Consider the following 27,721-nt stretch of genomic DNA (forward strand, 5'->3'; position numbering starts at 1 on the left):
CATGACCTAGGTATTCATTTAATACCTCAGCTATGCCTCCTGCCTCCATGCATAAATCCTCTTTTTGGTCCCGAATCAGCCCCACTCCTCCTTTTGCCACTCTTCTAGTCTTAATATGCCTGTAGAAGTCTTTGGGATCCTCCTTTATGCCAGTCTCTTCAAACGCTTCTCTTATTTTCTTCAGATGTACTCCATTGGCTGTAAAACGCTTTGGGACGACCTGAGATCTTGAAGGGCGCTACATAAATGCACGTCTCTATATACCGCTTCCACACCACCCCCCCCCCCCCCAACTTCGGCTGAGAGTCAGTTATGCGATGACATCATCGCGCGCGTCTCAATCAATCCTGAGTGCAGCTCATTGTGTGACTGTCAATGCCGCTGACCAATGAGAGCGTCTCGGGGCCGGGAAGTGTGTCCATTGGGCGAGACGGCGGCGGCGGGGAGGGGGCGTGTCTCTAGTCTCCCCGCCCCCTGCCGTATTTGGAGTGGTCACGTGAGGGGGTAGGCGTTCACGGATTGAGCTTGTGTGGGAAAAAAGGGAAGAAAATAGAGCCGGAGCGGCCGTGAGTAAACAGCCTTGGCTGAGAGAGAACGGGAGATAGCGCAGTGTCTTTCTGTCGGCATGTGTATGAGGTGAGAGTGGCGGGGGGCCTGTTGGAGCGGGTTTGGGATCGGGTTCGGGAGTGGGAGTGGGATCGGGTTCGGGAGTGGGTTCGGGAGTGGGATCGGGAGTGGGCTGGTCCGCTCCGCAGGCGGGGAAGTGGCTCGGACCCAGTGAGCGCCACCGTGGGTCGGGCGCTTGGATTGAGCCTGGGATGTGTCAGCCCTGTCTGGTCCGACCCTGTCACCACTGGCTGAGCAGCATCTGGATAACAAATCCCCGGAGCGAGACTTTTCACCCGAACTCACCAGAAGTTTGTTTTCTGTGTGCTGTGAAACGTAGATGTTCGGGTCTCTCGCGATGTTGAACTTCCTGAATTTCATTTTAACTTCCTTGTCAGGAGCTCCAACGTTGAGTCTCTTGGAAAAATGTGCATCGTGTTCTGACTTTATGGAAGATGTCTGTTTAGCAAACCATGTTCCTATGTGGCAAGGTGCAATTAGACTTAGTTCCAGACTCAGCTTTTAATATTACTGTGCTGCCGATCAGTCGTTAATAATCGCACGCAGTACCTATAGTTACAAACAAGAACCACTTGAAGAAGTGAGGGCTTTTAATATACAGTATTCTTTTGCAACTGAAATGGACTGTGTGAAGGTTACTCATCATTTATCCTTTGTATCTGAACACAGCGTTTATTTGCTGTTTAAGATTCTGCATACAGAAATCATTTATGTTTCATAAAATGATTCAAGCATTTTCCATTCAGTTGGTCGTCTCGCCTGTGAGTGAGCAAATTGTAGATTCAAGCCCTGTTCCATACACAGTGTAGGTTGACACTCCAGTGTAGTACTTAAGATGAATGGTGCCCTTGGAATGCAACATTGAATTGAGGTCCTATCATCTGTTGCAGTAGTTCAGGTGCATGTTACAGTCTGCAGTATGTTACAGTGAAGCATATAACACATGCAGGAGGGAAATAATAGATATCATTAATGGCAGGAGGTCAAGCAGTTCACTAATGCCATGTTAGCTGCTCAATATGTTTATAAAGAAGCAACATATAGTCATTTGAATCATCAAGCAAATCCATTTTGGACAGATCAACCATTTCCCTCTTATTCCATAACTCTCACTAACTTTTGGGTAAAAAAAATCTGTCTAACTTTCTTCTAAAGTGGCCTCATACTTGAGCCATTCACCATAATGAATCATCAACTTTATTAGTTTTCTCCTTAATCCTGAAAATTTCAGTTAGATCACTGCGGTCTCTTAATGAAATGAAAAGAAATCCAACTTCTTTGACCGTTCCTTGTAGCTTAAACTCCTAATGTATGGAATGAACTTTGTTGCTTGTATCAATGCCTATGGTTAGGTGATCAGAATACACTACTCTAGATGGAGTATTTATTGACAATGTAACCTAATCTTTTCAGTTAGTTCAGTTAACTGCTGTGCTGATGATTTTATTTATACACTTTAACACCCTGTATTTTTTTCTGAATCACTACACAATACTACTGTTCCACTGAACAGATTTTTCAATTTCTTACTCCAATAATTATTTTGCACTAAATTTTAAATTTAAATTACATCTGTTCATATGAAAGATATAAATTTTTGAAACTGGCTATAGTATTGCTCATTATTTTCCCACCTCCTTCTTTGAAATCATCTGCACGCTTGGAAATTTGCTTCCGTTAACCTGCTTCCCATTTCCCCCCTCCCCCCACCATTCCAAGATAAATATTAAATAGCAAGAGGCTTGAATCCAATGTTTGAGTATCCATCTTTTTAACCTCTTTCTAGCCTAAGAAGTTCCCATTTTGACTACCATTATTTAAAATAAAACAAAAAGTGCTGGGAATACTCAGCAGGTCTGGCAGCATCTGTGGAGAGAGAAGCAAAGTTAACATTTCAGGCCTGTGACCTTTCATCAGAACTTGCAAAGGGTAGAAAAGAATTAGGTTTTAAGCAAGTGAAGGGGAGGGGAGTGGGGAGGGAACAAAGGGGAAGGTGTTGATAGGGCAGAGGGCGATTAAGTAACAAAGCTGTCCTGGGACAAAGGCAAAGCGTGTGTTAATACTTATGAAAGAGAAAGCGTTATTCCAGAGAGTGTTAATAGTGGAATAATGAGCAGCTCTGACGACATGAGAAGCAGGCACACGGTTAAAAAAATAAAATATTTTTAAAAAGGCCAGTCGGGCTCGGAAGTTATTGAACTCAATGTTCAGTCTGTAAGGCTGTAGAGTGCCTAATAGAAAGATCAAGAGCTGCTCCTTGAGCTTGCGTTGATGTTCACTGGAGCAGGCCAAAGACAGAAATGTTGGTAAAAGAGCAAGGGGAGTGTTGAAATGGCAAGCAACTGGAAGCTCGGGGTCATTCTTTCAGACTGAGCAGAGGTATTCAGCAAAGCGTTCTCCCAACCTGCGTTTGGTCTCCCTAATGTAGGGGAGACCGCATTGTGAGCAGCGAATACTGTGAACTAAATTGAAAGAAGTACAAATAAATCACTGCTTCACCTGAAAGGAGTGTTGGGGCCCAGGATAGTGAGTAGAGAGGAGGTAAAGGGCAGGCATTACACCTCTTACAATTACACGGGAAGGCGCCCTGGGAAAGGGACGAGATGTCGGGGCTAATGTAGGAATGGACCAGGGTGTCGCGGAAGGAACAATCCTTTCAGAATGCTGACAGGGGAGGGGAAGATGCATTCGGCGGTGGCATCATGCTGGAGGTGGTGCAAATGGCGGAGGTTGATCCTCTGGATGTGGAGTCTGATGGGTTGGAAAGTGAGGACAAGGGGAACCCTGTCAGTACTGGGAGGGAGGGGAAGGCATGAGGGCAGAAGTGCAGGAAATGGGCTGGGCACGGTTGAAGCCCTGTCAACCACAGTTGGGGTGGGGGGGGGGGATCCCCGGTTGACGAAAAAGGAAGACATCAGAGGTGCTGTTGTGGAAGGTTGCATCATCAGAGCAGATGCGTCAGACGGAGAAACTGGGAGAATGGAATGGAGTCTTTACAAGAGGCAGGGTGTGAAGAAGTGTAGTCGAAGTAGCTGTGGCAGTCATTGGGCTTATAATGAATGTTAATGGACAGCCTATCCCCAGAGATGGAGATAGAGAAGTTGAGGAAGGGACGGGAAGTGTCAGAGATAGATCACGTAAAGGTGAGAGAAGGGTGGAAATTGGAAGCAAAGTTGATAGTTTTCCAGTTTGGGGCAGGAGCAGGAAACTGTGCTGATACAGTCATTATTTTAAAGTCAATTTTGTATCCAGTGGTTCTTTAGCTATTAATTGTTGAAATGCAAACTTACCACAAACTTACCGCAACTCCCACTAATGCAGTGTCCACTCTCTTCTCTCAATCCACAATATTGTAAGGTGTTTGAAAATGTGTGCACTGTTTTTCAAACTCTGCATGTAGATTGAATTTACCCCTGAAGTTGTACCTCATTTCATTGTATCATTCAGCCATATTCATCCTTGCCGATTGCTTGATCATTGCCATCTATTTCACATACTTCAGCAACACCAATGATTTGCTGTGAGACTCCAAATAACCTTGCATCATGTCATTCTTCCACCTCTTCACTTTTTAAAAAATTCGTTCAGGGGCTGTGGGCATCGCTGGCTAAGCCAGCATTTATTGCCCATCCCGAATTGCCCTTGAGAAGATGGTCGTGAGCTGCCTTCTTGAATGGCTGCAGCCCTGGGGCTGTAGGTACATCGACTGTGCTGTTAGGAAGGGAGTTCCAGGATTTTGACTCAGCAACAGTGAAGGAACAGTGATCTAGTTCCAAGTTAGGATGGTGTGTGGCTTGGAGGGGAACTTGCTGATGGTGGTGTTCCCATGCATCTGCTGCCCTTGTCCTTCTAGGTGGTAGAGGTCGCGGGTTTGGAAGGTGCTGTCGAAGCAGCCATGGTGCATTGCATCTTGTACACACTGCTGCCACTGTGCATCGGTGCTGGAGGGAGTGAATGTTTGTGGATGGGGTGCCAATCAAGCGGGCTGCTTTGTTCTGGATGGTGTCGAGCTTCTTGAGTGTTGTTGGAGCTGCATCCATCCAGGCAAGTGGAGAGTATTCCATCACACACCTGACTTGTGCCTTGTAGATGGTGGACTGGCATCGGGGAGTCACGAGGTGAGTTACATGCCGTTACTCTTGTACCAATTCAGGTACCTCTCATTAGTCTCATTAGTCATTCTTGTCCGACTAATTTTCAGCATGTGTTTGAATTCGATAGTTAAATATATAAATATATATATAACTGTTTAGCAGGTGTCGTGCTCCTGTTAAATCACATTTTCCATTAAGCATTTGTTTGTAATAATGTAGGGTTGTTTTAGATCCTCGAGCATTAATGTAAGAATACTTAGTTTCTTCTTTGTCATGTCTTTTTTTTTTGTCCATTCTTTCCTCTGAACGTTTAGTTAGAAGCATTTTTCCTTAGAACAGTAGATAATCAGATTGGACAGGTTAACGCTTGTTTATCATACTTGCACCCATTCATTGCTACATCCAAAGCCCATGGATTTTAAACAGCATAGTCAATCTCTGAGGCTTAAAAATACTCCGATTGCACTAACAATGTTTCCGGTCCTGGTGCATAACTGTAGCCAACCTATTGTAATCATCACCTCTACCTTTAAACTGCAGTGGGCAAGTCAGTCAAACTTCAGAGTAGAAGTGGGTGAAACCTCCGACTTGCTGAACTGTTGCTCTTTTTCACTTTCCCTTTCCCTCTTTTTCTCTTCTAAAAATCTCTATCTTCTGGTTGTTTCTGCAACCAGGAGTTTGGTGAGTGTGCATGGGGGATTGGGTAGATGGAGCAAGTTGGGGAGGGGAGAAACAGCGCATCAGAACTCAAACTTCAAGTGCTGTTTTGTCATCTTCAGGTCTGATCAAGTAACTCTGAACATTAGATTCTATTGTTGTTGCTGTCATTTCCATGTTTTGTTGTGTGAAATCAGGCTCTGTTATAAACAGATTACAAATATTGTACCTCTAATTGTATTCTTTTGTTTCAAAATGAGAATTTTTGCAAATTCTGTCTTCTCTTGTTGAAACAACAGATTGCGATTAGAGGTATAGTGCCTCCAATCTGATAATTACAACAGAACACTGCTGATTGTTAGCAAATGAAACCACATAAATTCATATAGGTCATGGCTTTGTCAGGGAACAATCAATAATTATGTGAATTGTTGTGAGAAGTGGTGATCAGTAATGTCCAATTCTTCTTTGTTATTCACCCCTTCATATTGCACTGTCTCTGAACCAACTGGACGATAATTTTCAGTGCACTATATTTAACCTGTGGTTATATTTTGTTCCGACGGATAATATGTGGAAGATTCCGGTGATGAGTTCACAGTGTGATATGCTGGGGGTTTATTGGTAGATCTAGGGAAATACAGTGCTGGCAGATCTACTGTGAACATGATCTTCTCCTTCTGCCAGCTACAAATGAAGTGTAGGGAACAGAGATCTCACTAAGGCATTCGACACAGTCAGCAGAGCAGGGCTCTACAAGATTTTGGGAAAAATTGGCTGTTTACCGAAGCTCCTCAGTCTCATTCGCTCCTTCCGTGACGATATGCACTGCACTGTAAAGTTTGATGGCTCCACTTCCGACAGCTTTGGAGTGAAAAATGGAGTTAAACAGGGTTGTGTCTACTAGGAAAGAAGCTCAATAATTTCCATCTTCGCTATCTGTGGCACATTATGGGTATATCCTGGCAGGACAAAAATCACAAATGTGGCAGTCCTTGCAAAGGCAGAGCTCCCAAGTGTGTTGACGTTAATCAAACCGAGGCGGCTTAGGCGAATCGGACATGTCCATAGGATGGAAGACGGTCACATACCCAAGAACCTTCTGTATGGTGAGGTTGCCGGGGCCAGCTTCAAGGATGCTTGTAAGCATGACATGAAATCCCTAAATATCAACTATTACACCTGGGAGTCGTTAGCTGACGAAAGAGGGAAATGGCGACATATCCTGTGGACTGGTGTGCACTGCCATGGTGATCAGTTGCTACAGAAGCTTAGTAACAGGCGCCAAGGTCAAAAACAATAACTCAAAGCATCACTTGGCAGCTTCACATGCAGCAGTTGTGGCAGAACCTGCCTGTCCAGGATTGGCCTTCACAGCCATCAGCAAAGGTGCACTGAAATGGATTGTTTGGTGTGTAGATGGAAGGATGACAACCTAGAGGAATATCACAGCTTCTGTATATTATAAGGAAGCTATATGGGTGGAAGGATTCTGATATGCAGTTTTCATCATCATTTGAATCCACAATATGATGCACTCCCAAGCTTTTTTTTGAAGTACCTAATACGGAATGTCCAATTTTTTTTTTGGAAGACCCAGTGTTTTTATTTTAAGATTGGAGTATTAACATTTGGTACTCCCATATTTGCTGCCTTATGTCTACCAATACTGTCTGCATATCTAAATTCACCAATATGACCAGAAGAATTAATGTTTTGATAGCATGATGCTGCACCAAAAGTATATAAGTTTTATTAAAGTAAATAGAATACATCTTAATCATTCCTTGGATAAACATCCAAGCACTAACAGGTCAAGGGTTTAGATGGCGTAGCCTATCAGTGCTGCCTGAACCTTGCAATTAATGGTATATTTGCAATGAACCACTAACTCTGTTTTACATATGGGTGGAGTTCACTGGAGTGTTTTGTTTTGCTGATGTCAAGGCAGACACTGACATATGGCTCTCTGCTGTTGTAGAACTGCATAATTTGAAATTAAATGTTATGCTGTAGTTATTTTTTTTAAAAGAAACAGTGGAGATTTTTTTCTTTTGCATTTCATTGAAGAATATGCCCTGTCCATATAGTGAAGAAATTTACTGGTGTAAAGAATGAAGACATAGTTTATCAGAACCCTGGGAGCTTTGGAGTATCTGCTCAAGTTTTTGTTTTGAATCACCTCATATACATGTAACAGCTTATTTCAGGATATTTTCTGGGAGTTCTCCAGAAAAGTGGTCCATGAATTAAGGAACTTTTTCTGTTCCAGTTTGAAGGAATGCATAATCTGTTCTCACTGGGTCACTAGTCAGAGCCTCGGCAGACGACCTGAAAGAACCATCTGATCACAGTTCTTGGAGGTAAATACATTCAAGGAGCAAGTGTCTGGGGACACTTGCTGGTAGAGCCAAAACGACCGTATCCTGAGTCCATTTTGAGCAAGGTGTTCATGACTCAATCATATTTTGGATGGTCTCATGAATGTCCAGATGATGTGAATAAAAACTCTTTTTTTGTGAAGGCTTTGTCTCCCATTGAGGTCCCCCAAAATGTGCATCATTTGCAAAGCAAGCAAATGCCTTCTATTAATTCTCTACTAGCACTGCAGTGAAAACATCCGTTGGAAGGTGTACAATGTGCCCTCAGGTATTCTTTTGCTTTTCCTCCTGCCTGTTTGTTGGAATTGCTCGCTGACTTTTTATTGGGATCTGAAACTAAATGTGGAGGATTGTTGGAATGCTCGTGGATCCAACTGTACTGTGTTACTCTTGGCAATTTTATAATTAACTGGGCAATGAAGATTGCGAAAGCATCTCTCTCTGCATTGTTATTTCGATTTGCCAATGATTGCTAATAGCTTTCATTTTTCTTTTGACAGCGATTGACATGGTAAAGCGTAGTAAGTTAATCGTTTCAAATTCATTATTACTGTCTAGGTCTTGATTTCTGATCAAGTATAATAACATTACCTTTTTATATAAATAGTTATATCTGCAGTGACCCACTTTGGCAGATGGTCACAATTAAACAGCTTATGCGCAGTATTTTGTTCGAGTGTATCAAAGGTTTTACAATACTGGCATTACACATTATAGGAGTGCTAAGTTTCTGCATGACTGGCGATATCAATGTGGAATGAATTGGGAAGGGCTGGATTTGGAAAATTGGACATAGATCTATATCACCTGATCCCCACTTTTTTTCCCAGCAGGCCGTTTAGGTGTGAGCCACGTGAGATTCTTTGACTATGGTTACAGCCTGCTTTTCCACTGCCACACTGGCTGAAGAGCAACGCATGTTAGAATATTTGCTTCAAGACACATGTTAAAATAGCTTGTATTGCAATGTGTGAGATGATTTGTGTTTATGCCTGTGAACTTAATGCGAAAGGGGACAAGACTAATACTAGCTCTGAGTTTGGGAATTGGCCTTGATTTCAATTTAAATGTTCTTTTAAGCTTTCAGAAAGTTTTTGAGATCCGACTGGGTAGAGGTAGGAAAGACTGGGATCGGGACAAGGGAGTGGGATGGACTGCAGAATAAGAGAATGGAGACAGTGAATGCGAGGTAAAGGAGTGAAGAGGAGAGACTGACCATGGGGTGAGAGGAGGGTAAAAATCCTAAAGTAAAGGCTGAGTGACTCGGTAATGGAGGTGCCAGAGTGTCAGGGAAAGAGATGAGGGGAGCCAGGGGGGTATTGATCCCACTGAAATGCCTGTACAACTTGATTAGAGGGGAGGGACCCAGGATGTTGAATGCCTGACCGAGCCCATTCATGCACCCAGAGAGCCCAAGAGGAGAATTAAAGGATGACATTGCTAGTATGAACTTCAACGGGACAAGGGAGTCATTTATTTTATTTTTATTTTTATTTAGGGATACAGCACTGAAACAGGCCCTTCGGCCCACCGAGTCTGTGCCGACCATCAACCACCCATTTATACTAATCCTACACTAATTCCATATTCCTACCACATCCCCACCTGTCCCTATATTTCCCTACCACCTACCTATACTAGGGCCAATTTACCTATCAACCTGCAAGTCTTTGGCATGTGGGAGGAAACCGGAGCACCCGGAGGAAACCCACGCAGACACAGGGAGAACTTGCAAACTCCACACAGGCAGTACCCAGAATCATGTTTTGCTTTTGCTATGAAGTCCTGAATTTTGCAAAATAATACATGGTGTTTACAATACAGGAACAGGCCATTTGGCCCATCCGGATCTACCGCATCCTGCCACCCTCCTTCATCTAACCCCATCAACATATCCTATTTCTTTCTCCATGTTTCTACAACTTACCCTTAAATGTATTTATGCTATTTGTCTCAATTACACCTTATGGTAGCAAGCTCCACAATCTCGCACTCTTTTTAGGTAAAGAAGTTTATCCTGAATTCCCGATTGGATTTCTTAGTGACTATCTTATAATTATAGCCCCTAGTTCTGGACTTGCTCACAAGTGGAATTTCTTTAGATAAAGCCGCAGGAGAATAAAATTGTCGGAAAAGGGAATAAGAATTTTCCCTGACATGTAGCCCCATCCTTCTAATTATTGTGTATAGCCTGTGCCAATTTCTCCCACCCTGTTCCACGACAAGGTCCCAGCACCGTTCTTGATCCATCATGGGAGCTTGCCTTGAAAATGAAAGATAGGTTGACTTCAGGATCATCCGGCACGGTAAATCCTGTGCGATTTGTACAAGTGAAAAGTTCAGTGCACTTCGTCCTGATGCTTCAGCCCAAATATGTGCAGTATTTTGTAATATAGTGTGGATTAGTATTCAAACTGTTCATTGTTTCAGTAATATTTGGATGACTTTGTGTGTCTGAGTACTCCATTGGTCATAGTCATTTTATGGCATGGGAGGAGGCCATTCGGCCCATCGAGCCATGCTGGTTTTCCACAGAGTAATCCAGTCATTCCCACTCACCCAATCTATTCCTGTAGCCTGTAATTTTATTTCCTTCAAGTGCTCATCCAGTTTCCTTTTGAAATCATTGTCTCTGCTTCCACAACCCTTATGGGCAGTGAGTTCCAAGTCATTATCACTTGCTGCTTAAAAAAGCTCCTCTTCACATTTCCCCCTACGTCTTTTGCCCAAAACCTAGTCCTTGTTAATGGGAACAGCTTTTCCTGGTCTAACTTTAACTAAGCCTGTCATAATCTTGTACACCTCTAGCAAATCTCCCCTCAAACTCCTTTGCTTCAGGGAGAACAACCCTAGCTTTTCCAACCTAACTTTGTAACTAAAATTCCCCATCCCTGGAGCCGTTCTGGTAAATCTTCTCTGCACCCTCTCGAGGACCCTCACATCCTTCCTAAAGTGTGGTGACCAGAACTGGACGCAATACTCTAGTTGGGACCTAACCAGAGCTTTATGAAGGTTCAGCATAATTTCCCTGTTTTGTACTCTATGCCCAAGATCCCATATGCTTTGCTAAAGACTCTTTTCAATATGTCCTACCACCTTAAAAGATTGATGCACATGCATCTCTGGTCCCTCTGTTCCTACACACTCTTGAGAACTGTGCCATGAAGTATATATTGCCTCACTCTATCCCTTTTGCCAAAATGCATCACCTCACACTTGTCTCTATTACATTCCATCTGCCATTTGTCTGCTCGTTCTGCTAGCTTATCTATGTCCTGTTGCAGGTGGTTCATATCATCCTCACTGCTTGCCACTCCTCCAAGTTTGGTATCATTGCCAAATTTTGAAATTTGATTTTGTATTCCAATATCCCAGGCATTAATACACAGTGGTCCTAGCACTGACCCTTGGGGAACACCACCCTCTTCCATCCTCCAGTCTGAAAAACAACCATTTACCCGACTTGCTGTGTTCTGTCCTTAAACCAGTTTTTTTCACCCAATTGGACACTGACCCTTCTCTCAATTTTGTTAACCAGCCTTTTATGTGGTACTTTATCAAACACCTTTAAAAAATCCATGTAAACAACATCCGCCTCATTTCCTTCTTCAAACTTCTCAGTTACTTCATCAAAAAAATCAATTAAACTAGTCAGGGAAGATCTGCTTTTTACAAATCTGTGCTGGCTATCCTTAATTAACTTGGACGTCTCCAAGTGCTTGTTTTTTTTTCCTGATTATTGTTCCTAAAAACCGTACCCACCACTGATGTTAAACTAACTCGCCTGTAGTTGCTAGAACTGACCTTGCACTTTTTCTTGAATAAGGGTGTTCAATTTTCCACTCTCCAGTCCTCTGGCACCTCCCCCATATCTAGTGAAGATTGGAAGATTATGGCAAGCCCTTCTGCTATCTCCACTCCCACTTCCTTTAGCAACCTGGGATGCAAGCCATCTGGACCAGGTGATCTACACTAAGCATAGCCAGCCTTTCCAGTACCAGCTCCCTTTCAATTTTTACCCTATCCATTGCTTCTACTCTCTCCGCTTCTACCAATATTTTGTCAGCATCATCTTCCTCAGTAAAAACTGATACAAAGTACTCATTAAGTATATTACCTTGCCCTGTGTCTCTAAGCATATATTACCCTCTTTGTCCCACTCTCCCTCTCACTACTCGCTTACCATTTACATGCCAGTAGAGGATTTTTGGGTTCCCTTTTATGTTGACTGCTATTCAATTCTCATAAGAACATAAGAACTAGGAGCAGGAGTAGGCAATTCAGCCCCTCGAGCCTGCTCCGCCATTCAATATGATCATGGCTGATCTCATCTCAGCCTCAACTCCATTTTCCTGCCCGTTCTCCATAACCCTTCAACCCATTACTAATTAAAAATCTGTCTAACTCCTGCTTTAAATTTAATCAATGTCCTGGCATCCACCGCACTCTGGGGTAGTGAATTCCACAGACTCACGACCCTTTGAGAAAAGTAATTTCTCTTCTCTGTTTTAAATCTGCTACCCCTTATCCTAAAACTATGACCTCTCGTTCTAGATTGCCCCACAAGAGGAAACATCCTCTCTACGTCTACTTTGTCATTCCCCTTAATCATCTTGCATACCTCAATTATATCTCCTCTCATTCTTCTCAACTCTGGAGAGTAAAGGCCTAAACTACTCAATCTCCCTTCATAAGACAAATTCCTCATCTCTGGAATCAATCTAGTGAACCTCCTGTGAACTGCCTCCAATGCAACTACATCCCTCCTCAAGTAAGGGGACCAAAACTGTACGCAATACTCCAGGTGCAGTCTCACTAATGCCTTGTGCAGTTGTAGCAACACTTCCCTACTTTTATACTCTCTTCCTTTAGCAATAAATGCCAAAATTCCATTTGCCTTCCTTATTACCTGCTGCACCTGCATACTAGTTTTCTGCGACTCATGCAATATTCTCATAGCAATATAATTTGGCATTCCATTCACTTTGTTCATTGCTGTTCCACAGTGTATCTACTGGGAGTGATAGTAGATTTGCCTTCACTCTGGAGCAGCAACAAAGTGGAATACTGAATTATATTGCTAGGTCATTAGGTTATAAATCCAAGTATGTCATGATTAAAATCTCTGCAGTGACCTGGTCAGAATATTGCACATTGAACACTGTTCATTTGTGGCTTAGCAAGGAAACATTGAAGTCATGGAGATGGTGCTGATTCCCTCATACCAAGAATTGAATTAGTGCAAAGAGTGCATGAAGTGGAGCTGTTTAGCTTTGCAGAGGACCTTTATTGTGATATAGAAGATGTTAAATTATACAGATAAGGTAAATCTGGAAAATTAGTTCAAGTTAAGCCGAAGTGTGACAACAAAGGAGTATAGCTAAAAGTGGTGAAGGACAATTTAAGACAGATGCTGGGATTAGCTTCCTCATTCAAAAGTGGCAAAATCTGCCATTATCTTCTAGATAGTGTTACAGAGGTAAAAAACCTTATGTTCAGTCAATTTATAATTAGGGGAAACAATGTGGGAGGGACTGTAACGTTTGCTTTGGATGAATGTTAACATGAGTAGAATGGATGCCACATCTGTATTTATCTTGAGATTTGCAATGACTTTTTTTGATGCAGTAGTTAATGTTCAGTGTAGTTGGTGCTGATTTGTTTTATAATGCAGTAATTTGTTTCTGGTATACTAAATGTATAAATGCATGTCAGAACATGCATCTGAACTGTTGTCAGACTGACAAATTGCATTAAGTATTAACATCGGCAGTCCTGTGCAGTAAACTTCCATAATACAAAAATATTGAATACTCTGGAAGATGATGCAGCTGTTCAAGAGGATAGTTATCAGTAAGACTGGCAATCAGAGTAATCATTACCTACTTCAGCTCAGTTATCATTAGAATTGAATAGAGTGCCACATACTATGTATTGTCTAGATTGTGAACATTGATATCTCAAAATGGTATCTGACAGGCTTCGAATTTTGTATTGTTTTTCTGTGTTATGAAGGCTTCTCATGTTTGTGTGTATTTTATAATGTCCATTCTTCAGGCATATGTTAATTTTACTTTTAATTGTTCAGTTCGGAGAAGTGTGAGGTATTGCATTTGGGGAAGACTAACGAGGCAAGGGAATACAAAATAAATGGTAGGATACTGAGAAGTGTAGAGGAACAGAGGGACCTGGGAATGCATGCCCACAGATCCTCAAAGGTCGCTGTACAGGTAGATAAGGTGGTCAAGCAGGGCTAGAATATAAGAGCCAGGGAGGTTATGCTGGAACTCTATAAAACACTAGTTGGGCCACAGCTGGAGTACTGTGTGCAGTTCGGGTCACCGCACTACAGGAAAGATGTGATTGCACGAGAGAGGGTACAGAGGAAATTCATGAGGATGTTGCCTGGACTGGAAAATTTTAGTTATGAGAAGATTGGATAGGCTAGGGGTGTTTTCATAGAACAGAGGAGACTGAGGGGAGACCTAATTGATGTATATAAAATTGAGGGGTCTAGGTAGACTGGGTAGGAAGGCCCTATTCCCGTGGGTTGAGGGGTCCATAACCAGGGGTCATAGATTTAGGCTAAGATGTAGGAGTTTTAGAGGGGATTTGAGGGGAAGGCTGGATGGTTACTTGTCTGTCTGCACGGCCACAATAGGTTGAATGGCTGCCTCCTGTGGTGTAAATTTCTGATTCAATGAAATCCAAAGCCATTTTGTTGGTGGAAGGTAACAATGAAGGGGAAAAACGAGATTTCCCATTTTTCTCACTGCTACAGGAAAATCCTGCCTCTGTTTCTGCAGTGATGTATGTAATGGAGCCATCTCAGTTTTTATGTCCCAAGCACATTGTCATTGTGTACTTCCTTTACACCATGCACCACTTCATTCCTCGGAAAAGTAACTTGTATTGCTTCTTCAGAATATTAAGTTGATTACTGCAATATGTCCGACATCTTACTCTCCAGTATTGAATTTGTGCTTGTCTTTAGAATGTTCTGCTGTACATTGATTCATAGGCCTAATATTGAGGTTTTTTTTTTAGGTCTGTTCGAATTGCACTGAATTGCTGTAATTGCAGTATGACAGATGAATATTTTGCTTTGTAGGCAAATACATTACATATTGAATTAGATCTAATCAGTTTCAGCAATATTCAAAGTAACTTAGTCGATCACTCAGTCTAAAGCATTTATGTGTGATTTATAGTGTTATATTTGGTCGAAAAGGCAGGATCCCATTTTTCACTGCTACTTGGTTAATTGACTGCAGGAAGATGAGGTGAAATTTTCTAAAGAGTTTTTGGGACTTTCCTAAGTGTTAGGAATTTGGATTCTTACCCGAGAAGTTGAGATTTTTGGAATCGTATTTAATCTAATTGACAGCTTTGCTTCCTCTCCTTTTTGTTCTACCCCTTTTCCCCTCCCCCCATTTCTCTGCCACCCTGCCCTGGCCTCCCAGTCCCCACTGTATGATCAGTCCTGACTGTTGGTTCATTTGGATCAATTTCTGTTCAAATTGTTCTTGTTTGAAGTGATATGATTTGTGTTATTGGAGTCTTCATACTTTGGATGAATAGCATTCATGCAGTGAGAGAAAATTGGCGGTGTACAATTGAAGTGCTTTCCTGAATTGAAGTTATCACTTTAATTGCTGGTTCTGTGCCTATATAATCTGGGATATGAGCAAACAGAAACATGTGGAAATGCATAATACAGTGCAAAAAACCTGTTCAGACTAATCAAAAATAGAATAGCTTAAATTTGTGTCTTGAGAGATGCTGTCCTGTTTTTTCAGAAGTGAATTTAGTTTATAATTTATCCCACCTCCTTTCTGTCCACCCCGAAACTTGGCAATCCTAATTTTGAACAATTTTGACAATTTCTGACTCAAATTCACTTCTCTTATTGGGTCCTTCACTGTTCTTATTAGAGTGTCCCACTTCTGTTGGCACCACAAGCTTTCAGTATTATTAAAGCAATAGAGAAAACATAATGGGCTTGAATTTATGACCCCCCCCACCCCCACCCCTCCCCCGAGGTGGGGTTGTAGGTCAGGTGGGAGTAGGGGGGTGTAGAGGGCCCATTTCTTTTGTGTTGCTGGGACCGGGTAAGGTTGACGATGGGTTTCCTGCCCAGAGGGCAATTGAGGCCCTTAAATTACCTATAATGGCCAATTAGGGGCCTGCTGCCTCACCGCTGGCTTGGGGGTGGGGGGGTGCATGGGTGTGCCTCTGCAATGCAGGGAGGGCGCCTTATAAGATGGGGTCCTCCGTAGGCAATCTTTGACCCATGGAGGACCCCTGCTGGAAAAACCTCCACCTTTTGGGCACCTTCATCTCCCTGGACTTCTTGCCCCCCACCCCCGCCTCGCTGGGGCTTTCCAGACTAGCCCTGGCGACCCTGCCTCACTTAACTGAGGTCTGGGTCTCCAGTGATAGGCCTGGGTCTGAGGCTCCTGGTGGTGCTGCCAATATTGCTGAGCTGCTGGCCCTGTGTTTGGCTGGCAGTTCTTGGAGATGGGATCCCCATCTTTAAAGGGATGGAGATCCCTGCACTGGAGGATTGCGCCAGGTGGGTTCAAAGGCTGAGGTAGGGTAACCCCTCCCCCCAGTCTTTTTGGCCCGCGCCTCACTGCCTGCACAAATTCCAGCTCAGTGTTTCAGAAAATTCCAATATTGTATGTGGGGTTGCTCCTTTGAACTGGGTATGGGAGGCGGGAATGAACTGAAGAGACAAGCCCAACTGCAAATTTCCATTGTAAATAGAATTCAAATATGTCAACTGGATATGGCAGGATTAGACTGTTTCATAATTTGGTTTTAAAAGCTGCACAAAACTTTTTAAAAAAAAAAAAGCCAGAAAACAATTTTCCATACTGTAAATACTTAATTGTGAACTGTTTTTACCATCATGTTAGCTGCTTTGGTGATCCATTTTAAGTAGATGAGAATAAAATATATTCATGTTGGATTTTTGTCATCTTGCACTTTGTTTAAATATCCAGTGGAACCTTTGCTATACGCTCCAATTATTCGCCTTCCCAAATATTCAGGGTTATATTTATCCCTCAATCAAGTCTCAAGTGTGCTACCCAGTGCGCCATGACTGACATCTCATGTAATGGAGTTCTGTCTCACTACTGTGATGTAGGAATGCAGTTGAACAGAGTATATTCAAGGGATACTACGCAGATTTGTGCCTCACTTCTTTTGAAGGGGAGATCAGTTTCTTTGAAGAAGCTTTGGTTCTTCTTCAATTATAACTATCTCTCTCACTGAATTTTGAGACAACAACTGCCTGTCTTTCAGGATCTCGCCAGTAGGTTTGGTTGTTACAGGTTTGTCTGGTTCCTCAGTTGGTTCACCAACACCTTTTATAGTATTTCAGGTATTTGGCTAAACAGATTTTACCTGATACAGTTAATATGTTCAACCAAAGCACAAAATATTGGAAATACACAACAAGATAGCCAGCAGCTGTGAAGGGAACAGACAAGATAACGTTTTAGTTGTAAACTTTCATTAAAGTTGAAAAATACAGAATTTAAATAAGCATTTAAACAGGACCTGAACAAAGAGGGAAGGAAAAATGCGTAAGAGCGTGCATTGGTAAACTGACCTGTGATTTGCTTAAAGGAAAAAATAGGAAATGGTTAGGGCGGCTAAAGTTATCTTTACACTGGATGACATGAATAATCATAAAGAGTTATAGAATATGTAAATAACTGAGGTAGTGGGAGGGAAATATGGCCTGAAGTTGAAACAGAAATATAAAGACAGATAGTAAGTATTTTTAAAAAAAGTTAAAGTGAGCTTTGGTTCTATAAAAAATGAGTTTGGGGATTTATTATGGATAAAAAGGAGATGGCAGATGAATTTAACAGATATTTTGCATCGGTCTTCACTATTCAGGATAAAAGTAACATCCCAGTATTCGCTGTAAGTCAGGAAATGGAAGGGAGTGAGGAACTCAAAACTACAATCACCAGGGAAGTGGTACTGAACAAATTGTTGGAGCTGTGGGCTGACAAGTCCCTGGATCCTGATGGTCTTTATCCTTTGGTGTTAAAAGAAGTGGCTAGTGAGATAGTTGATGCATTAGTTTTAATTTTCCAAAATTCCCTAGATTCTTGGACTGTTCTGTTAGATTGGAAAATAGTGAATGTAACTCCTTTATTCAAAAAGGGAGGGAGACAGAAGGCAGGAAACTACAGGCCAGTTAGCTTAACATCTGTCTTAGGGAAAATGTTAGAAGCTATTATTAAAGATGTTCTAGAAGGGCATTTAGGAAAATTGAAGGTAATCAGGCAGAGTCAACATGGTTTTGTGAAAGGGAAATCATGTTTAACCAATTTGTTGGAATTCTTTGAGGGAGTTGTATGTGCTGTGGATAAAGGGGAACTGGTGGATGTATTGTACTTAGATTTGCAGAAGGCATTTGATAAGGTGCCACATCAAAGGTTATTGCAGAAAATCAAAGCTCATGGTGTAGGGGGTAACATATTGGCATGGACAGAAGATTGATTAGCTAACCGGAAACAGAGTAGGCATAAATGGGTCATTTTCTGGTTGGCAAGATGTAACGAGTGTTGTGCCACAGGGATCTGTGCTGGGGCCTCAACTTTTTACAGTTTGTATAAATGACTTCAATGAAGGGACCGAAGGTATGGTTGCTAAATTTGCTGATGATGGTAACCTGTAACAAATTAATAGACAATATACAGCTGTTGGTATTGACCTGCCCGTGCTACATATGATTAGATTAAGTTGCATTTTTAAAAACTACATATAAATCTTTAGTTCCGTGTGTGTATACAGTATACAACTAGGAAATAATCTGCCATTTCTCAAACTGTACAATCTGGTGGCAGCAATGGATGATTGTTTTTAAGTGCTGTTGAGTTCATAGTAATGAGAAGTATTATCACTATTTAGCTGGAAAAATATATCAAGCATTATCGCAAAAAATGAAACAATACCATTACAATACATGAAGTTTGGCTGTAGATTAAGGAAGCAGATTTTTGCAAATGTGATCGAAGGCATCAAAGAAATTATAAACACTTAAAAGTAATTCGGCTGCAATATTAAAGTGTAAACAGAATTATGGAGTTTTTTATCTTGTAGTAACAGGTCTGGGGCTGTGTTGAGTGCCGAAGTTTTGATAAGGTCCCACATGGGAGATTGGTTAAGAAGGTAAGAGCCCATGGGATCCAGGGCAATTTGGATCCAAAATTGGCTTAGTGGCAGGAGGCAGAGGGTAATGGTAGAGAGTTGTTTTTGCAAGTGGAAGCCTGTGACCAGTAGTGTACTGCTGGGACCCTTGCTGTTTGTAGTGTACATTAATGATTTAGACGTGAATATAGGAGGTATGATCAGTAAGTTCGCGAATGACACGAAAATTGGTGGTGTCCTAAATAATGAGGAGGAAAGCCTTCGATTACAGGACAATATAGGTGGGCTGTTAAGATGGGTGGAGCAGTGGCAAATGGAATTTAATCCTGAGAAGTGTGAGGTAATGCATTTTGGGAGGACTAACAAGGCAAGGGAATGGTAGGACCCTCTGAGGTATTGAGGGTCAGAGGGACCTTGGTATACTTGTCCATAGATCACTGAAGGCAGCAGCACAGGTAGATAAGGTGGTTAGGAAGGCATATGGGATACTTGCCTTTATTAGCCGAGGGAGAGAATATAAGAGCAGGGAGGCTATGGTGGAGCTGTATAAAATGCTAGTTAGGCCACAGCTGGAGTACTGTGTACAGTTCTGGGCACCACACTATAGGAAGAATGTGATTGCACTGGAGAGGGTACAGAGGAGATTCACCAGGATGTTGCCTGGATGGTTTTCCTTTAGAGCAGAGAAGGCTGAGGGGAGATATGATTGAGGTATACAAGATTATGAGGGGCATTGATAGGTTAGATAGGAAGAAACCTTTTCCCTTGGCGGAGGGGTCAATAACCAGGGGGCATAGATTTAAGGTAAGGGGCAGGTGGTTTAGAGGGGATTTGAGGAAAAAAACTTTCACTCAGAGGGTGTTTGGAATCTGGAACGCACTGCCTGAAGAGGTGATAGAGGCAGGAACCCTCACAACATTTAAAAAGTACTTGGATAAGCACTTGAAACGCCATAGCATACAAGGCTACGGGCCAAGTGCTGGAAAATAGGATTAGAATAGTTAGGTGCTTGATGGCCGGCACAGACACGATGGGCCGAAGGGCCTGTTTTCTGTGCTGTATAACTCTATGACTCCAAGTGCAGGGATCATCATTTTTTGTAATAGCTGGAAACACTACTGCCTCTAGTTATTAAGGGTAATGTTACGACAAACACTGTAGTCATAGTTTTGGTTCGCACAAATCTAAATGTGATACAAACCACTTAATGTCTGAGAAATAATTTGTGACTGCTATAATTTTGATTTTTAATAATGTTTAGAAAGGACAACTTTAAAAAAAATTAGAATTTTTTTAAACATCCAGCAGCCACACACCATGGGCTGGTGGCCTCCTGTGTTCAGAATTGTTGGTATAATGATGTTGGAAAGATGCATTCCACATAGCACAGGATATAAAAATAATCTTTCAAATTTTCATTCCTCTGAGCTTGTTGAGTACAAAATTATGATCAAGTTTTTGATTTAACCTGTCTGGATATGTCCATTTTATCTGAAATTTACAGTTTATAATTATTTTATTGGGATCTTAAATAGTACTCTGTTACAACTACTGTTAGAAACCTTGATATTGAAACATTGAGTGGGGTAGGCAACATAAGGAGTTCAGCCCCTCAAGCCTGCACCACCATTCAGTAAGATCATGGCTGATCTGATCATGGCCTCAACTCCACTTTCTTGCCTGCTCCTCTCCATAACACTTGACTCCCTTGTAGATCAAAAATCTATCGAACTAAATCTTGAATATATTCATGACCCAGCCTCCACTGCTGTCTGGGGAAGAGAATTCCAAAGATTAACAACCCTCTGAAGGAAGAGATTTCTCCTCATTTCTGTCTTAAAAGGGAGACCACTTATTTTGAAACTCTGCCCCCCTAGTTCTATATTGTCCCACAAGGGGAAACATCATCTCCACATCTACCCTGTAAAGTCCCCTCAGAATCTTTCTTGTTTCAATAAGATCACCTCTCATTCTTCCAAACTCCATTGAGTATAGGCCCAACCTTTCCTCATGAGACAACACCTTCATTCCAGGAATCAGCCTGGTGAACCTTCTCTGAACTGCTTCAAATGCAGGTATATCCCTCCTTAAGTAGAGAGACCAGAACTGTATGCAGTACTCCAGGTGTAGTCTCGCCAACATCCTGTACAGTTGTAGCAAGATTTCCCTACTTTTATACTCCATCTCCTTTGCAATAACGGCCAACATTCCATTTACCTTCCAAATTACTTGCTGTACCTGCATGCTAACTTTTGTGTTTCATGTACAAGGGCACCCAGATCCTTCTGTACCAAAGCATTCTGTAGTCTCTATTAATTCAAACAATTGGCTTTTCTGTTCTTCCCACATTATACTCCATCTGCCAGATTTTTGTCCATTCACTTATCCTATCTATATCCCTCTGCAGACTCTTTGCATCGTCCTCATAACTTGCTTTCCCAACTACCTTTGCTTCGTCAGCAAACTGGGCCACTATACACTTGGTCCTTTATCCAAGTCGTTAATATAAACTGTAACTAGTTGTGACCCAGCACTGATCCCTGTGCACCCCAGTGGATAAGGTTTGCCAACCTGAAAATGGCCAATTTATCCCGACTCTCTGCTTCCTGTTATCTAACCAATCCTTTATTCATGTTCATATATTAGCCCCAAAGCCATGAGCTCTTATCTTGTGTAGTAACCTTTTATGTAGCCCCTTGTGCAAAGCATTTTGGAAATTCAAATACACTACATTGTTACGACCAGGTGAGAAAGGTGTCTAGGGGTCCCTTTTAGCCTTAACCTGGTCTTATTGTAACAGGGTTTATGTTTTAAATGCACTGTGTTTTGAGCTCTCCCTTGGTGAATCCTTGCTCACGGCTTTCCAATTATAAGGCAAATAAATAAGCACTCCAGGTTTTCATAAATTTCACTTTTCTTCTTTAAACTTATTAAAAATAAAACTTAAACTCTAATTCAGTTAACGCCTGTGGATACACGCTGCGCCCCACACTATCGTGCATACGCAATATGCACATGCAAATAGAGACAGAAAAGAGCAGAAGAAACGTAGTGGAGAGGTTTGAGGCAATCTCTGAAGAGGGTTTTTTTTAACTGTGCTTTGAGCTAGATGTAGAGTCCTTGATTGTAGGTAGTCTTGCTTTTCGTTTTTGCGCAGTATTCTTCTTTAAACCTTGTTTGGTTTTTCAGACTAGCTTTAAACAGGGTTCACTCAGGCTCTGCTTGCAGCTGCACCTTGTTAATTAGATAACTGGCTTAAACCAGTTTTCAGGGGGCTAGAGTCAGTCAGTATAAAAGTGAGTCATCTTACTGTGCTGACTTTGTTTGCACTGGAGAGCTGAATTGGGTTGCATTAGAGTACTATAGTGGAAGTTTGGTAACTGAGGAAGTTCGGTAAGGAGGGAGCAAGGAGCTCCTTTATTTCCTACCCCTCCTCAGAGTGAGGGGAGCCGAGAGCTTCCAAAGAGCACAGCTGACTGGGAGAAGACTCGGAGTGCGGAGTTCCAGACCGGTAAGTATAAAAAAACTTACCTCTGGTAAAAAAACTGAAAGTGATGTCACAGGAAAGCTGTGACCTGATTGGCTGGTAGGGAATTTTTTTTACTGAATTTGAAAATAAAACATTGATAAAAATTGATTAAAACCCTAATTAACTAACTAAGTAGAGTAACTAAACCAGAGGGAGGATATTACTGTATTTACTTAGCATTTAATATTTGTAGTAGGAATCTAGCACTAGGGACCATATAGTTAATTATAACAATTTAGTAAGGATTTAATAAGTGTTTATTTTAAATTAATTTATTAATTAGTGCTAGAAATGTCAGTTAGAGGGGTGAAGTGCTTCACCTGTGAGATGTGGGAGGTCCGTGACACTTCCAGCGTTCCGGATGACTACGTCTGCAGGAAGTGTACCCAGTTGCAGCTCCTCACAGACCGCATGGATCGGTTGGAGCGGCAACTGGATGCACTTAGGAGCATGCAAGTGGCAGAAAGTGTCATAGACAGGAGTTTTAGAGAAATGGTTACACCCAAGGTGCAGGCAGATAGATGGGTGACCGCTAGAAGGGGCAGGCAGTCAGTGCAGGAATCCCCTGTGGCTATCCCCCTCTCTAACAAGTATAACATTTTGGATACTGTTGGGAGTGATGGCCTATCAGGGGAAAACAGCAGCAGCCAGAGCAGTGGCACCACGGCTGGCACTGTTGTTCAGCAGGGAGGGACAAAGTGCAGAAGAGCAATAGTTATAGGGGACTCTATAGTCAGGGGCACAGATAGGCGCTTCTGTGGACGTGAAAGAGACTCCAGGATGGTATGTTGCCTCCCTGGTGCCAGGGTCAAGGATGTCTCTGAACGGACAGGGGGCATTCTGAAGGGGGAGGGTGAACAATCAGAGGTTGTGGTACACATCAGTACCAATGACATAGGCAGGAAGAGTGACGAGGTCCTGCAGGGGGAGTTCAGGGAGTTAGGTAGAAAGTTAAAAGACAGGACCTCTCGGGTTGTAATCTCGGGATTACTCCCTGTGCCACGTGCCAGTGAGGCTAGAAACAGGAGCATAGTGCAGCTAAACACGTGGCTGAACAGCTGGTGTAGAAGGGAGGGTTTCAGATATCTGGGCCATTGGGATCTCTTCAGGGACAGATGGGACCTGGACAAGAAGGACGGGTTGCATCTAAACTGGAGGGGCACAAATATCCTGGCTGCGAGGTTTGCTAGCGTCACTCGGGAGGGTTTAAACTAGTGTGGCAGGGGGGTGGGAACCAGAGCAGTGGGACAGCAAGTGAAATAAATGACGGGGAACTAGTTAATAAGGCCAGTAAGACTAAGAGGAAGAGCAGGCAGGGAGATGTTGCTGAGCACAGCGGGACTGGTGGTCTGAAGTGCATTTGTTTCAATGCGAGAAGTATAACCGGTAAGGCAGTTAAATGTTCCAGGATTTAGAAGCTTCAGGCGGGATAGAGGGGGATGTAAAAGGGGTGGGGATGTTGCATTACTTGTTAAGGAGAATATCACAGCTGTACTGCGGGAGGACACCTCGGAGGGGTCGTGCAGCGAGGCAATATGGGTGGAGCTCAGGAATAGGAAGGGTGCAGTCACGATGTTGAGGGTTTACTACAGGCCTCCCAATAGCCAGCGGAAGGTAGAGGAGCAGATATGTAGACAGATTTTGGAAAGATGTAAAGATAACAGGGTTGTAGTGGTGGGTGATTTTAACTTCCCCTATATTGACTGGAACTCACTTAGTGCTAGGGGCTTGGATGGGGCAGAATTTGTAAGGAGCATCCAGGAGGGCTTCTTGAAACAATATGTAGATAGTCCAACTAGGGATGGGGCTGTACTGGACCTGGTATTGGGGAATGAGCCCGGCCAGGTGTTCGAAGTTTCAGTAGGGGAGCATTTCGGAAACAGCGACCATAATTCCGTAAGTTTTAAGGTACTTGTGGATAAGGATAAGAGTAGTCCTCGGGTGAAGCTGCTAAATTGGGGGAAGGCTAATTATAACAATATTAGGCAGGAACTGAAGAATTTAGATTGAGGGTGGCTGTTTGAGGGTAAATCAACATCTGACATGTGGGAGTCTTTCAAACATCAGTTGATTAGAATCCAGGACCAGCATGTTCCTGTGAGGAGGAAGGATAAGTTTGGCAAGCTTCGGGAACCTTGGATAACGCGGGATATTGTGAGCCGAGTCAAGAAGAAAAAGGAAGCATTCGCAAGGGCTGGAAGGCTAGGAACAGACGAATCCCTTGAGGAATATAAAGACAGTAGGAAGGAACTTAAGCAAGGAGTCAGGAGAGCTAAAAGGGGTCATGAAAAGTCATTGGCAAACAGGATTAAGGAAAATCCCAAGGCTTTTTATACGTATATAAAGAGCAAGAGGGTAACTAGGGAAAGGGTTGGCCCACTCAAGGACAGAGGAGGGAATCTACGTGTGGAGCCAGAGGAAATGGTGAGGTACTAAATGAGTACTTTGCATCAGTATTTACCAAAGAGAAGGACTTGGTGGATGATGAGCCTAGGAAAGGGAGTGTAGATAGTCTCAGTCATCTCATTATCAAAAAGGAGGAGGTGTTGGGTGTCTTGCAAAGCATTAAGGTAGATAAGTCCCCAGGGTCTGATGGGATCTACCCCAGAATACTGAGGGAGGCAAGGGAAGAAATTGCTGGGGCCTTGACGGAAATCTTTGCATCCTCATTGGCTACAGTTGAGGTCCCAGAGGACTGGAGAATAGCCAGTGTTGTTCCTTTGTTTAAGAAGGGTAGCAAGGATAATCTAGGAAATTATAGGCCAGTGAGCCTTATGTCCGTGGTAGTGAAATTATTAGAGAGGATTCTTCGGGACAGGATTTACTCCCATTTGGAAACAAATGGACTTATTAGCGAGAGGCAGCATGGTTTTGTGAAGGGGAGGTCGTGTCTTACTAATTTGATTGAGTTTTTTGAGGAAGTGACAAAGATGATTGATGAAGGAAGGGCAGTGGATGTTATCTATATGGAATTCAGTAAAGCCTTTGACCAGGTCCCTCATGGCAGACTGGTACAAAAGGTGAAGTCTCACGGGATCAGAGGTGAGCTGTCAAGATGGATACAGAACTGGCTTGGTTATAGAAGACAGGGTAGCAGTGGAAGGGTGCTTTTCTGAATGGAGGGATGTGACTAGTGGTATTCCGCAGGGATCAGTGCTGGGACCTTTTGCTCTTTGTAGTGTATATATAAATGATTTGGAGGAAAATGTAGCTGGTCTGATTAGTAAGTTTGCGGACGACACAGAGGTTGGTGGAGTTGCCGATAGTGTTGAGGATTGTCAGAGGATACAGCAGGATTATAGATCGGTTGGAGACTTGGGCGGAGAAATGGCAGATGGAGTTTAATCCGGACAAACGTGAGGTAATGCATTTTGGAAGGGCTAATGCAGGTGGGAAGTATACAGTAAATGGCAGAAGCCTTAGGAGTATTGACAGGCAGAGAGATCTGGGCGTACATGTCCACAGGTCACTGAAAGTGGCAACGCATGTGGTTAAGGTAGTCAAGAAGGCATCCGGCATGCTTGCCTTCATTAGTCGGGGCATAGAGTATAAAAATTGGCAAGTCATGCTGCAGCTGTACAGAACTTTAGTTAGGCCCCATTTAGAATATTGCGTGCAATTCTGGTCGCCACCTACCAGAAGGACGTGGAGGCTTTGGAGAGGGTACAGAAGAGGTTTACCAGGATGTTGCCTGGTCTGGAGGGCATTAGCTATGAGGAGAGGTTGGATAAACTCGGATTGTTTTCACTGGAATGACGGAGGTGGAGGGGCGCCATGATGGAGGTTTACAAAGTTATGAGCGGCATGGACAGGGTGGATAGTCAGAAGCTTTTTCCCAGGGTAGAAGAGTCAGTTACTAGGGGACATAGGTTTAAGGTGAGAGGGGCAAAGTTTAGAGGGGATGTGCGAGGCAAGTTCTTTACACAGAGGGTGGTGAGTGCCTGGAACTTGCCGGGGTAGGTGGTGGAAACAAGTACAATAGTGACGTTTAAGAGGCAACTTGACAAATACATGAATGGAGGAATACGGTCCCCGGAAGTGCAGAAGGTTTTAGTTTAGGCAAGCATCAAGATCGGTGCAGGCGTGGAGGGCCGAATGGCCTGTTCCTGTGCTGTACTGTTCTTTGTTCTTGTTCACTGTAGGAGACTCTTCTCCCTTGGGGTTCATATGTCTTCGATGGTTTCTGAAGCTGATGAGACAGAAAGGAGCGAGGTGTTTTCCGTCCAGGAGCAAACAGCTTTCTGAATTTTAGAACTCTGTGGCAAGTTCAAATTGAAAAAAACTCCTACAGCCAGTAAGTCATGTGACTAAACTGGTCTGACCAGGTCTTCTGTGAATTGGGAAGCAGGGACTAGTTCCTTTGTTCCAACACTGTCTGCTAGTATGCAAAAAAGGTCTTTCCAGCGAGGGGCCTGGCAATTCCTTGTGATAGGCCCTCTTTTCTTCCCAGCAGCAATTTTAAGTTTTAATGTTCATGTGGCGAAATAATGTGTGCCTTATTCGTGGCAGGCGGGGGCCTGCGTGACAACATTTACTGGTTTCCCTGTATCCACCCTGTTTGTTACATCCTCAAAGAACTCTAATAAATTTGTCAAACATTATTTCCCTTTCATAAAACCATGTTGACTCTGTTTGTATTATGATTTTCTAAATGTCCTGCTACAACTTCCTTAATAATGGATTCCAGTATTTTTCCCAATGACAGACATTAGGATAACTGGCCTATAGTTTTCTGCTTTCTATTTCCTTCCATTCTTGAACAGGGACGTTACATTTGCAGTTTTTCAATCCACTGGGACCTTTTCTAGAATTTGGGAATTTTGGAAGATTACAACCAGTGTTTCCACTATCTCTGCAGCCACTATCTCTGCAGCCATTTCTTTTGAGACCCTACGATGCAGGCCATCAGTTCCAGGGGATTTGTCAACCTTTAGTCCAAGAGATTTCCTAGTACTTTTTCTCTTGTGATTGTTTGGTTTGGTTTTCCCCTCTCCCTTCTGGCCCCTGACTTTCTACTGTTCTTGGAATGCTTTTTGTGTGTTTTACCGTGAAGACGGAGATACTTGTTCTAAGTCTCTTCCATTTCCTGGCTTCCCATTGTTAATTCCCCAGTCTCATCCTCTGAGCAACCAACATTTACTTTAGCTACCGTCTTCCTTTTTATATACTTGGAGAAGCTCTTGCAATCTGATTTTATATTTCTTGCGAGTTTACTTTCATACTCTAATTTCTCCCTTTTTTATTTAGTCATCTTT

General features: G+C 42.7%; 1 protein-coding gene across 2 annotated transcripts in view; it reads left to right on the top strand.

Annotated features, from left to right (window-relative positions):
• The first annotated feature begins 499 nt into the window (after positions 1–499).
• Positions 500–27,721, top strand: part of LOC137374426 (transcription regulator protein BACH1-like) — a 98,321-nt gene continuing 71,099 nt past the window's right edge. For both annotated transcript variants that reach the window (XM_068040515.1, XM_068040514.1), the window contains exon 1: positions 500–636. The gene's annotated coding sequence lies outside the window, so the exon portion shown is untranslated. The remainder of the gene's footprint in view (positions 637–27,721) is intronic.

This window comes from Heterodontus francisci, chromosome 10, assembly GCF_036365525.1.
Source record: "Heterodontus francisci isolate sHetFra1 chromosome 10, sHetFra1.hap1, whole genome shotgun sequence".
Lineage (NCBI taxonomy): Eukaryota > Metazoa > Chordata > Chondrichthyes > Heterodontiformes > Heterodontidae > Heterodontus > Heterodontus francisci.